Source organism: Alexandromys fortis, unplaced genomic scaffold (assembly GCF_014885135.2).
Source record: "Alexandromys fortis isolate MF-2015 unplaced genomic scaffold, M_Fortis_MF-2015_v1.1 scaffold_4, whole genome shotgun sequence".
NCBI classification, from domain to species: Eukaryota; Metazoa; Chordata; class Mammalia; order Rodentia; family Cricetidae; genus Alexandromys; species Alexandromys fortis.
In genome coordinates this window covers 15,679,436-15,693,779 of record NW_026067944.1, presented here as the reverse complement: position 1 = coordinate 15,693,779, position 14,344 = coordinate 15,679,436, and the positions used below count along the sequence as shown (strand labels likewise).

General features: G+C 38.1%; 1 long non-coding RNA gene across 1 annotated transcript in view; it reads left to right on the top strand.

Annotated features, from left to right (window-relative positions):
• The window catches only part of LOC126505616 (uncharacterized), a 112,635-nt gene that overhangs the window by 14,260 nt on the left and 84,031 nt on the right, over positions 1-14,344 (top strand). The window lies entirely within an intron of this gene.

Sequence of the window (14,344 nt, the reverse complement as noted above, 5' to 3'; positions counted from 1 at the left end):
TGCTTAATGTAAAAATTTCAAGAAACTTTGAAAAACAGAATTGTCATTTTCACATCTTAAAAAGGAAAACCTGAGTGTTATTTCCACATTCAAAATTTATGTTAATTATTTATAAATTAAGACCCAATCATTCAAGTTGTTGGAAATTTATCGATGATATGTTGTGGATTTCTTTCTGTCTGAGGCTACCTTTTAAAAAGATTTTCCCACCAGTACCGTAGTCAAATTAGTGCATTTGTAGATGGAGAGAGTTTCAAGAATATCTCCAAGATAATTTGAAATGAGAAACTAATATATAAGAAACATTATCATGGTTTGGATTTGAAATATCTCTCCCTAGTAATCCTTTATTGAAAGCTTGGTGATGACCAGTCCTGAGAAGCAATTATATCAAGAAGGTTCTCATATAACCAATTAATTAATTCACTTATGGATTACTGATTTGATGGCACGATTGAGAGGTAAAGTAAAATTGTACATAGTACTTAATTATAAAAACAGGCCACCAGGGACATGTCCCTGAAATTTATATCACGTTTTGGGCTCTTCTTTGTTGCAGCACACTCTCTGGTAGTTCCATAAGACAAGTGGTTCTGCGCCATCATACTAGCCTATGCTGATGTTCTGCTGGACCATAGACCCAGAACCATGTGAGCAAGAAGCTGTGCACTACAGACTCTGAAACTAGGAGTTCACATCAGTTCTTCCTCCATTTAAAGCAGTTTTCAGTTGCCGTAGTAATACAAAAGTGACTAAGACAGAAACATTTCAGATTTTCTATCAAGGATGCAATAGTTCCCAGTTGCTACTGTCCAAAGTTTCTGCAAATTTTGTGGCTTAATAAATCCAAGTCTTATTGTTTTGTAGGTATAGAGGTCAGAAGTACAAAATGGGACACTTTGGGCTAAAATCAAAGTTTCATTTGACCTTGCCCTTTATAGAAGTTTTGGTGTCAATCATTACTTAATATTTTGCATCATTGAGAAGCACTTACCAATCTTGGGGCCCACAAACCTTCCATAGCAATCAAGTTTGGCCATCCTTCTTCAATCAGACAATTAAAAGTGACAAGCTAAAAATGGAAAGGAGAAAAGAGAGATTTATTGGCAAGAGAGACAAGACCTAGTGAGCCCAAGTTGGTCTTTGGGGCCCTTAAGTTTAAATAGAGGGCCAAAGATAAGCAAAGCTAGGTCGTGTCCATCAAGGTGTGGCCCCTTTCACTGCTGACTCATCATGGGCTTCAGCTTCTTTCTAGACCCACGTCTGGTTAGAACTGTGAGAAATCTCTCTCCTAGAGACAAGCCCTCTCCCTGGCTGGAGTGTTTTCCCCCCTCCATGTGACCAGATTATTTGCGTTCCATTGCTTCTGATGTCTGATAGATTCAGAGACAAAATATCTTAACTTCTATCAGGAGAGTTACAAAGCCACCTGTATTCTTTGGCTCTTTGTATATTTATCTTTATGGAATCATCTTTCAATGTCTCCACTTTGACACTTATGTACTTCTATATTTAAGGACTGCAGATTTCATTAGGAAGACTCAGATGGTCAGGGTATTTTGTTTTAATTGAACACAGATATTCTTTTTTTAGCGTACCAGGTATTCTGATTATGCTTTCCCCCACAATGGTTCCCAGGTCCTCCCCTATGGCCTACTCACCCAAATCCACACTCCTACTTTCTCTCTCTCATTAGATTAAAAACAGACATCTAAAAATAATAATTGAATAATATAAAATAAAACCAAACAAAACAGAATAGGATGATGCAAACTAACTGCCAGGAGAAAAGAATGAAAGAAAAACATAGATGTGGAGATACACATCTCACACACACAAATATTATAAAAACGCAACACCAGAAAATATAGTATATTTGCAAAAGATCTTTAAGGAAAAAAAAAGGGAGAGGGAGGGAGAGGCAGAAGGAGAAAGGAAGGAAGGAAGGAAGGAAGGGAAGAAGGATGGAAGGAAGGAAGGCAGGCAGGCAGCAGAGAAGGAAGGAAGATAATGTCCAGAAAAATGTATTATGAAACAAGGAACCCTCTGAAATGCCACTGAGTTCACTTTGTGTTGGCCATCTGCTGCTCAGCATGGCGTATGTCCCTAAGGACTAACCTCTTCATTTTAAAGTTCACTGATCTATCTGCAACCTTAACCTTGTTTTTTCTATAACATATGTTCTCAGAGCTCTTAATTCTCTAAGTTCTCTAAAACTCCTTGTGAGATAGATAATCTTATCAGATAGTATAGTAAGGATTGGGAGAAAATACTTATATTTTTTATTGGGCATATCCCTCATTGAAGAAGAAACAATAAATAAAAAGTAACTAATTTTATTAATGAAAAATGGGAAAAGATTCTGTATAGTCTAATAATGTATGATTTCAATGTGAAAAAAAATTTCAAGTATTATTTCAAAAGAATGCTTACAAACAAAGAAGACCTCTTCTGATGATGTAAGCCATTAGCAACTGAAACACACACTATAGTTAACTTTAGTCATGTAGGAATCTGACTTTAAAAAGAACAGTGTGTTTTTTCCTATGTCTCCTGTATGGTCCTTTACACAGAAATGCAGACTAAGCCTAGGGATGTGTTACCAAGGGTTGTTCAGAACTCTCTCATCGGGGATCATAAATACAGTGTTCCATCTGTGTAAAACTGCTTAGGTGAGCCATGCCTGAAGTCAGGAGCAGAATCTGATGATCTCTGGGGGGGTCCCTGCCGGCTTTCAGAATTTTAAGAGGAAATTTCTAATCAGCATGTTAATGAGTGCTTTAAATCTGTATTCTGGTTTCCTCGAAGATAATTATGAGAAACATCAATGGAGAATAGCATCTCCGGGTGAGTGTCTAATAGAAGAAAAAAGAAGAAAGGAAGGTGCAAGGGATTCTGGCAGAAAAGAAAAGAAAGTAAGAGTGATAAAAAAATAAGTGACACAAAATATCAGAGAGAATTGCCTGGAAGGTGCATGGCCCAGGGGCCCTGCTACCAGCTGGAAACTCCAGGATTTCTTTTCCTGGTGCCTGTTCTTGTGATGTTTCGCTGTGTGACTCAGGGCAAGTCACTTGACCCTAGTTTCCTCATCTGAAAACAGATGAGTTCCCCTGGTTGTGCTTGATCACCTAACTAATATGAAACTACAGGAACTGAATGAAGGGTAGAATTTCATTTTGGGCTTCATCACTGCTGTGGCGATGACAGATGAGAATCATATGAATTCCGTTAGCTCCTGTGCTTCATTAACCAACAGGAAGAAAACATGCCAGAGCGACATGGACGTTAAACTAAACTTTGAAAACTCTCTCGGGAATCTGAGTTTTGCGTATTGTACAGATAGTATACAGCAATCACTTGTGGTTTCTGCATTGTGGAAATTTATTTGTTTTATGTTCTTTGTGTTCAACCATCTCCTGGATTGGCCCTGAAAGAAGAATAGTTAGGAAAATACATATCTGATTAGGTCAATATTTTTCCTTCTGTGCCTGGTTTTTCAAGACAGCATCTTCTTAAAAACAGTGAAATACAACTCTGTTCTATGAGTATCAACAAGAGTGTATTGATTAGAATTATGTTTCTTGCTTCTGCTAAACCATTTGGAAGTTTAGTTTGAATTATCATCTTTCATAGCACAAAATGTGATTTACTCTGGTTGACTAAGCTGGGAAGTTTCCAAACACAGCACACAGAATGAGATGCTTCAGTCCATCTATTTCCAATGGCATTTGTTTTTCTTCCACAGATTGCTGTTTGCTTTAATAAGCATGAACTAAATAAAAAAAAACAAACAAAAGAAAAATGGAATATATGCAAATATAAAAGACAACCAATTCTAAAATCAACCACTTTATCTTTTCGACACACCCTTCAGAAAAGACAATAATTTATTTTAAATGTGGGTGCTATAAAATTAACTGACATTTTATCTGCATCCAATATTGCAAACATGAAACATCCTTCCATGATAGGACCTTTGGGTATTATGAATAGCAAGTATTTAACTTTTAAAGCTCAATGTATATTTTCATTCATGTGGAAGACTTAAAACTACACTGAGAAAGTAGCCGGGATTTGGGTTGAGACTGAAATTATGTTCAGGCATTTTGCTTCCAAACATTAAGGCGAGGAAAGGGATACCAGAGAATACTGCACTATGTGAGGTTTGGGGACTCGTAAATCCTCATTCCAGCTCAGCATTAGCTTTTAGATGGCATCATACCTTCATTTCACCATCTGCACTGTATGAATAATCATAGTTTGCTAACTCACAGGTGTGCTGTAAAGAATGGGTAATAAAAAGTAACTCAGAAAGTATAAATGTCCTCAGAGCCAAGACAACAGGGTAAACAAATGGTTGAGAGACATACCACAAATGGGTTGAAATTCCGATGAAGGATGATCATCTTTTAAAACCTGAAAACAGAAATATTTTCTAACAATGTTCATATTCCTATATGTTCAGGTAACCTAATGCATCCATATTCCTGAATCTGTGAGGGACAACAAAGGCAAAAAGTGTGCCTTGGTGCCAAGTTGTATTTGGATATCTTCTTGAGGGATCAACTACAATAGATCTTTCTTCTATATTTTTGTATTATTTAATGGTGTCTGACAGCTTTAACTAAAGATCTGAGCCACATATTTTACCTGAAGAGCAGAGAGTACAGCAATTATAAATACCTCAAGGAATTTCTTTTCATCTTTTCATATTGACATTTGTTAACTGACACAGGAGACCTTTGTGTACTTGTACATTTAATTCCCAAGGAAACCAAATTCAATGCATACACATGGACAGTGTTTATTTAAAATAGAGTTCAGAGTATGTATGGCCCATAAATACTTTTGATTATGATAGGCTAGTGGTGTCTTTCTGTATGTGTATTGCTTTATTCATTAATGAATGAAGCTGTTTCGACCAGTGGCATAGCAGAACAGAGAAGTTGGGAATTCCAAGCAGACAGAGGAGGAAGAAAAGTGGAGTCAGGGAGCTGCTGGAGGACAAAGACGCCCACACGCTGGGAATGGTAAACCATGAGCCTCGTTGTAAAATATAAGGTAATAGAAATGGGCTAGTTTAAGACGTAAGAGCTAGTTAGAAAAACACTTAAATGATTGGCCAAGCAGTGTTATAATTGATACAGTTTCTGTGTGATTGTTTTGGGTCTAGATGGCCAGGAACCTAACAAGCGGCTTCTGCCTACAGGCTAGTGTCAGATATCAGATATGAAAAAAAAAAAAAACATTAGTGAGTCAAGAAATCAACCAAGTTGGTGACTTCTACATAGTTACTATTAAAGGCTAGTAACCACTGAACCTAAAAAAAGCAAAGAAAGATACAAATTTACTTTCTTTCCCTTGTGCTTGAAGGAATGTTTCTTGTCAGCTGTTGTCCTACAGACATCTTTTTGTCTTAACTCTTTTCATATCCAGAAGAAAATTGGAGTTTAGAAATGCAGAGCTCAGAGTTATTTTTCATCCCCCATGAAAGGTTTGCTCTTAAAATGACCACTTAAAAAAATAAAACAATATCCTTTAGCTTCTTCCTTCCATAAAGTTTGAGCTCCTTCCAAGTAATATGAAACAAACAACACAAGTCATTGGTTTAAACACATGGGTTTAATGGTGAGAAAGTCAGGGGGAAAGAGAATTTCAAGGATGGGTAGTCAAAACTGTTAAAACCGTGCACAGTGGGTGAAAAGTACAAAGCAGAGAAAAGCCATTTTATTCTGTGATTATCATTTGTGACATTCAGAAATGCAGTTTCATTCATGAGGGGGCAGAAGGTCAGAAGACACTGGGTTCAAGAGCAAGTGAGCCTGAGAAGGATGATCGAGCGGCAAGGGTAGAATACACCTTAGAACTGACAGTGCACAAACAGGAGCTAGATTATGAGACAATGAGAATAAGACCTTTCTGTTTTAACTCGCAACTTTGGGATGCGCAGTTCCAGACATGTCCTGTTGTTTAGAGTATTTAAATGCGCATAGTTTACAGAGAAATGAGAAACTTGGCAGGCTTTATTTGGGGTTCAATGTAGTCCAATGCCTGTTAGGTTCATATGGACACTCAGAAGTGGATCTGCCCTTTTTATTTTTTTTTTGTCTTTTATATGTCCTGTTTATTTGCATGTTGTTCTTTCTTCCCTTTCCTTCCTCCTCCTCTTTATCATCTTCATTTCATTCTCCTTCTTCTCCCTTAATTTATCCATTCTTCTCATTCTCCTAACCAGTAGGAATCAAGACAATCATATAACTTACACTCAAGAAGATTAATATTGTTGACTTGAGGTTTCTACCTGTTCAATTGAGTGTACAACATATGCCAATTAATAATGATTACTACAAAGGAAGTAAACAAAAGGAGCAGGAACTGTGTAATTCCCAATAGATATCTTTATAGCAACACGAAAGCTCTCTATTGATACGTAGCAGTGAGAGAGAGCAGCAATATTGTTTATTGAACTGATCTAAAGCTTCCTTACAGCACAGTTTTCTTGGGTGCTTTCTTATACAAATTTGTCAGTCAAAGGGTAAGAAAATGAAGTATATCCTTTGAAAAGAAAATGACTATCTTTGCCTTGGGGAAGCAAGCAAATGAAATCATTCTTTCATGTCTGAATGCTTAATTTTATGAAAACTAGATAGGCTAGCAGCTATGTTGCTAAGCTGAACCTCTTTACGTCTGTGAGTACTGTATAGAGTAAAGTCACCCACTGGAAAAGAAGCAAACAGGTGAAATTACAACTCGGGATCAAAACAAGTTTTAGACCGATCATGATGTTGAATTCCTGAGGAAGCTATAATGTTCTGTTGCTTACGAGCTGCAGTTCTTTCTAACATTTTGTTAGCTGATGACACATAACCACCACTGCCTAAATCTTGATGCAATTGCTATTCCCATCATCTGCATTCATATTGTCACTTAAGTTATATGTATTGCTGAAAATGTCATAAAAAAGATTAATTTGTGAATCACATTGAAACAGCAAGTTATTTTGTACTCAGAAGGCCATAGAAACAGCAGTGGGGCATGAATTTTATATTAATAAACCAAACACTCATCAGAGGAAGAATAAAGCATGAATCCATAATTTATGCAGGCAACAAACAAAGCTCCAGTGATAACAATATAAATATAAGATATTCATGTGTTTACTACTCAGATGTTGGATAAAAAAAGAGATGCTATGGGAGAGGGATTTTACTGTCTAGCTCAGGAGCGATTGGTGAAATTTAAGAACAAAGATAAACTGCCATGACTAGGCTGATTCTAATACAAGATTACCTTTAACGCAATTGGCAGTCTTAGAGATATATTTCCCATAGCATTCTTATATTTGGCAACATATAGTTCAAAAGAGGAAAGCAAGACACATTGGTTTGAACAAATACACTATGCTTATAGTTTATGAAATCGTGTGACTACCTACCAATTATTCTGTCAGAACTATTCAGAATAAAAAGATGAAGATCATGAACATGGATGGAGAGTGGCAATTGTGAGGTTGTCCATGACTAAAATGGCCAAACACAGTTGTTGGACTGAAATTTTTAACCTGAACCTGAAGTATTTCCCTAAAATATAACTCTCTATTATAACTATCTATTTGTGTGTGTGCATGCACAACACACACACACACACACACACACAGAGAGAGAGAGAGAGAGAGAGAGAGAGAGAGAGAGAGAGAGAGAGAGAGGTAATTGCTGAGCCGACAACCCAGATACTGCATGTTCTTTGAACTAGAAGGTCTTGATGATATTTTCTTTAGCATAATGCTCTACTCTTGGAATTTTTATTTTAGTTAGTGATTATCCATCAGCTATTTATAAAAATAACTTTCAAAACTCTGTGTGGTTGTTCTTGTTGTCAATATAAGTGGACCAAATTAGCCCAGAATTTTTGACCAAGTCACTTTATAAGTATTGCTATAGGAAGGGAAAGCATGAGATGAGTTATAGCTCAAAAAAAAAAAAAATGATCTCTCCTGTTTTTTTTTTCCCAGAGACAGGATTTCTCTGTAGCTTTGGAGCCTTCTTGAAACTAGCTCTTGTAGAACAGGCTGGCCTCAAACACACAGAGATCCTCCTTCTTCAGTTTCTTGAGTGCTGGGATTAAAGGCATGCGCCACTACCTCCTGGCTCAACACGATCGCTTGACATAACACCATCTGATAAGTCTGATGGACATGTTAGATATTAAAACCTACAGAATGGGACTCAGAGTTTAGAACTAAAATTTATTGAGGATGGGTAGAGATTGCTTCGACTAATTTTGCAACTTTTCTCTAAGTCTAAAATTTTTCCAAAATGAAATTTTATCTATTTTTTAAAATGTGGAAAAAATTAATGAATAAGAAATAATTTGGCATCAATAGCACAAGACAAAGTAGCCCATAGGAAAGGAGTGGATAGAGAAAGAATAATTTTGAGCATATTAGTAACCTTTCTTGTGATTGTAATCAAGTACCTCACAAAAGCATTTAAAGATGGAAGAGTTTATCTTGGCCCAGTTCAAGGCAACACACTGCAGCATGTAGGAAACTCATGGCAGTACGAACATGAAGCAATGATCACATCTGCTTTCAGTAATTTGAAAAAAGATAAATGCTGCTCCTTAGTTGGTCTTCTCCTTTTTTTTTTTTTAAAGATTTATTTTCATTATGGCTACAACATTCTGCCTCCATGTATGCCCGCACACCAGAAGAGGGCGCCAAATCTCATTACAGAGGGTTGTGAGCCACCATATGGTTGCTGGGAATTGAACTCAGGATCTTTGGAAGAGCAGCCAGTGCTCTTAATCATTGAGCTATCTCTCCAGCCCTGGTCTTCTCCTTTTTATTCAATCCTGAACACCAGCCCATGTCATGTTGCCACCAATTTATAGGATTACCTTGCCACATCAATTAACACAACTGAGAAGCCACCTCACTGATATCTGGGCAGTTTTGTCCTTATTCTAAATAGTCAAATTGTTGATGGATATTAAGCATCATATTGAGTGAATGAAACTGATTCGAAATACTAGGAGTGTGAAGGAGGATATATTTTAAATTCTGTAATTGTCAAAACTGAGAGATTTGGGATTGAATAATGAATATGAGCTCATTAGACAAAGAAAAATCAAAGTTTGGCCACAGAGAAGAATGCATACTGATGTATGTATCCATAAGCGGCTCTCTCCTCCTACATGAGATACCCATGAAGCCTTCTAGGCATGCAATAGAAAATCTAGTCTGGGAGTCAGGGAAGACATGGAGTGTGAAGGGAAGTGTTAAGGAACAGGCCGGAAGAGCAAAACCTGGAATCAAGAAGAGCCTTGATGAGATCCAACATTTAAAACCCCAAGGAGAAGTCAACAAAGGACACAGTTCAAGAGGAAACAGAGAAGATCTGGGAGAAACATACATGTTGAAACACAAGTAAGAGAGGTTTTACAAGTGGCAAAAGTGTCTGTCATCATCAAATACTAATATTAAAATAGACTTGAAGGCGTATACGACCAATACGCTATAATAACCAGACCGGCTCAAAACAATAGACATAATTTAATAATTGAAAAACAGGGAAACTCGCGCAACTGGAGTAAAAGTTCCGATGTCCAAATGGGTCGGGCGAACACCATGCCCAGAGAGCGAGCGCACCTGGATCTCCAGGTTTTCTTCCCTGGGGATCAGGTCGCCACACACCAATTTGATGTGATTGGTTAATAGAGTTTCCCCATCATAGACTGGCAGTCTTAACAAGGGAGTTGAGATAGGACCTTGGGGAAAAAATTCCTTGGGGAAGAAGTTCTAAGCAGAAGAGAATTACAGTGGTTTGAAGAACAATGGCAAAAATGCTAAGAATATTATACAACAGGATAATTGTATAATTACGGCTGACATTATTTAGGAGCACTCAACTGGCAGATATTGTCAAGCATTTTGTAACTTTGCACCATTTATTATATGACATCCACATTTTAGAGAGAAGGAAATTTAGACAGAAAAGTTACCTGTTCAAAGACAGCCTTCCATATTATCTATTATGTAAGAGCTCACATCTGTGCACAGCAACAAGAAAGGGCAAGCAAAAATTCAGGGTATTAGTAGAAGTAAGTATTCTTTCAAGAAGTTGGGTCATACGTATGTATGAGGAGAGAGCCGCTTATTGATTCCTGGCTGCTTAGCCCCTAAATAATCACACAGAAACTGTATTAATTAAATCACTGCTTGGCCCATAAGCTATACCTTCTTACTGGCTAACTCTTACATACTATTTTAATCCATTTCTATTAATCTGTGCATGGCCATGTGGCTGTGGTTTACCAGCTAAAGTTCCAACATCTGTCTCCAGCAGGGCTACATGGCATCTTCTGACTCCACTCTTCTTTCTCCCAGCATTCAGTTTAGGTTTTCCCACCTACCTCTATTCTACCCTATCAGGCCAAGGCAGTTTTCATTATTTACCAATGGCAATCACAGCGTACAGAGGGAAATCCCACATTAATGAGTAAAGTAATAAAAGAAAGAGACAGTATTAAAGCAAAATAGAAGGTCACAAACCTGAGAAGACGGGGAGGTGGATATGATCAGGGTGCATTATATGAGACTCCCAAGTAATCAATAACAATACTGTGCTGGACAAAAAAAGAAAAAAAGATTATAGATAATTGGTATGCAAGTTTGCTGTTTTTAAATAAATATTATTTACTAAGAGCTGGTTTAAATTAAAATACTTTTGAGTTTATTATCTATACATGTTTGATTTCTTTACCTATTTTATACAGCTGTATTCCTGGGTCTAGCTAAATGTTCTTAGGTGAAATGGGGTTGGGAGTAGAGGAAGTTTAAGGAGACCTGTTCTATGTTGCATTCATATGGCAGCTTATTCCACCTCTTCTTTAGTTGTCTTTAGCTATCACACAAGTCAAAGAAAATGGTACAAGCACAGCCGTAACAAAGGCACCAAGTGCTGGTGTCTAGACACAGATCTATGTGTTCTGTGGCCATAGATACAAAAATTCTGGGTAATATTGCAAGATGTTGCTTATTTAGTGGCATCATAGCTCACACTGTTTTTGTCTTAGCAAAGAAACATAGAACTTTGTTTTGTTTTGTTGGTTTTTTGAGATAGGGTTTCTCTGTACAACTGTCTTGGCTCTCTTGGAACTCACTCTGTAGACCAGGTTGGACTCAGGTTCACAGAGATTCACCTGTTCTGACTCCCAACTCCCAAGTGCTAGGATTAAAGGTGTTTGCCACCATGCCTGATGGAAGGTTTGTTGTTGTTGTTGTTTGTTTGTTTGTTTTTAAGTAATTGCATCAACTCTGTGTTCCTTCTGGGCCTAGCCTATCTTTATGGAATTGATGTATAGAAAGACGGTCATTCCCATGCTTCTTAGCGCAGTTCATTACTATATCATTTGTCATAAATGTGTTCCTGGTTTCCTCCCAGTTAACTACTTCCTTGTCTGAGCTCATGAAGGACTCTGCTCACATATACCACCTATCACTCATTGTACTGTGCAATCTGCTTATTGCTCAGACTCTTTAGACTTTGACTAGCTTGATGGGCGAGGCTGTCTTAGTTACCTTTATTACAGGAGCAATGCATGTGTGTATGGATTTTATGTAACCCGAAACAAACTTCCACACATTTCTGCGACACTGTAAGATACATAAAGAAAGGTGCACATCTAGCCTGGAGACAAGGCTTAGTGGTTAAGTAAGTGTACCGGCTGCTCTTCAAGCTCTTCCAGGGGAATTAGGTTCCATTTCCAGCATGCATAGGGCAGCTCACTATCGATTTGAACTCCTGTTCCAGGAGAGCCTTTTCCGTCTTCTGGCCTCTATAGGTACCATTGCATGCACAGACATACAGACAGACAAAGCATCCATATACATAAAATTAACAACATCAGTATGAAAATGTATTTAAATATACAAATTCTGTGTACCACCTGATGTACACCAAGTGTACCTAGCTTGGTTCTTAAACTGGCTCCTTGGCACTCTCAGCATTCACTGGGATAGGAAGGCACAGTGCCTCTCTCTCATCCACGCTGTGACGTTGTCTTCATCCATTTTGTATGTTCCGACTCTATCTGCAGTGTATAGGACCACTTCTGAGATAGTTAAATAGAGTGATCAAGGTGTGTTAGGGGACAAATCTGTTAGAGGAGACATTAGAGTACCTGCTTTCTCAGTTAACAGACCCTCCCAAGGTCTGATACTGCCAATGCCCCATCTTTTCCAGATCTATGAAAAGGAAATTTTTCTTGTGAAGCCACATGGCCTGGTATTTTGATACAGCAGAGAAAGCATACAATGATAGTAGCACCTTGTGTTCTAACTAGACTCTAGGGAGATTTAGGAGAAGCCTCGGAAGATCTTACTGCAGCTAGTATCAGGGCTATTTTCATGACATAAACCAAAATCTACTACTCAGAGTTCCAGGATATTTTCTTTTTCAAGGTTAGATATGTTACTACAATTTTATTAAATGCAAATTAGTTGTTTTACTGAATGGACACCCCTTTTTGGCTGTCACCATTATTCAGTGTCTGCTTGCGTGAGTGCGTGTGCATGTATGTGTGTGTGTGTGTGTGTGTGTGTGTGTGTGTGTGATGTAGTGTAGGGTGGGGAAACTAATGAAATCTAGCGAGTAGAAGTCAGGGATGCTATCAAACATCTTCTAATGCATGAGTCCATGCCCTCTTGAGACAGAACTGCATCACCCCAAAATCTTTCCATTAAAAGTCCTAACTTAAAGCAGTTCTCATCAAAAAGCTTTGGGTACACTGTTTCATACCTGAAGTTTTTTTTTTTAATTTTATGATACCTACGTTTGATAAAGCGTGAGTGATATAAACACATTGCATTTTGCATTGCTTCGCATTTTTTTGCATTTTTAATCTCAAAAGGGATAAATAAAATTTGAGAAAAATTGAATTTGAAAATCTTGGGAAACTTAATAACAAAACACCCTGAAACATCACTTCAAATAAAAGCTGTCTTTTAGGATTTAAGCTTTAATTGTGCCTTAGCACCCAAACAACATTGACTTTTGACATTGTTCATGGTTGTTCATCATAACTGGGCAGGTAAGCCCCAATTGCTGAAGACGCAGCTAACTTTCGGTGGAGAACATAGAGAAATTAACCTCAAACTGACTGGGGAATTCTCTTCCTGCTGACTACCTTCCATCCTCACCGTAGGTGCTATGGAGGATGTTGTGGGGTCTCACCCAGCACTGGACCCAATACAGACTTGCTGACAAGTGCCCTTTGGTACAAGAGCAGTATGGCACTAATCAGGTTAACCTACTTCTTTCTGATTAGCTATGAAGTTTGCTCTGTGGAAGGAATTTCATACTTCATGGTGTAAAATAAACCTGGTCAAATGTTTATTACTGTGAAGATCACAGGTCCAAGATGGGGAAACCTTGTTATTTTGCTAAATGGTCTTATTGTTAAACAGAGCTATGCACGTTTATGTCTATAGTTTTGAGTTGCTTTTAACTCTGGTGAGAGAAACTTCCTTTTATGGTGAGTAGCGGTTAATACAGAGACCCAAAACCAGTTAGGTGCTGAGGGTGAAGAACACCGAGTGCTCAGCTGTAGCTTGGTTATTTATATAAACCTTCCACCAACTAAAGTCCAGGGAACTTTGAGGAACAGTGTGAAGAGAGACTATGAGAGCTGTGGATAGGGGGGCAGAGCTATGGAATGGTGACTCCTTGACACAAGTCTGTTGCCCATATCAACTCCCAGCAGCTGTGGTTTCCTGTGTAAAACCAGTCAAAATTCCAGCATGGATTAGGGAGGGAGCCTTGAGACCACTCCCCATCTGAAGAGTTAAGAGCAGTTGGAGTTAGCAGAGGAGGGAAAGTCTCTCTCCTTTGATCATGTGGTCACTGGCAGGTTGCTCTTGTCATTGTAGATGACTATACACCCATGTGCATATGAACAATAGCAACCACTGGATTCAGGGGCTAGTATTAACAAAAAGTTAAAACTAAAAAGAGGACTATAGGATGGGAAGTATAGACGAATTAGGTCGGTATGGTAAATAACCAGACCAGCTCAAAAATAACGGTTATTTTTTAATTGTTGAAAAGGGGAAAATTCACACTACAAGAGTGGGAGGTCCAAAATTTAATCGGTCCGGCGGACAAGGTGCAGAGAGAGAGAGAGCCCGGCTGTGTCCTATCAGTTCTGCTATTTGGGTTACAGGTAGCCACACGCTAACAAGATGTGATTGGTTGATAGTTTTCCCATCGGGGTGGGGGAGTTAAGGGAAGATACTGAAGAATAGATGTTATCTATACACATTGTATAAATATATGGAACTTTC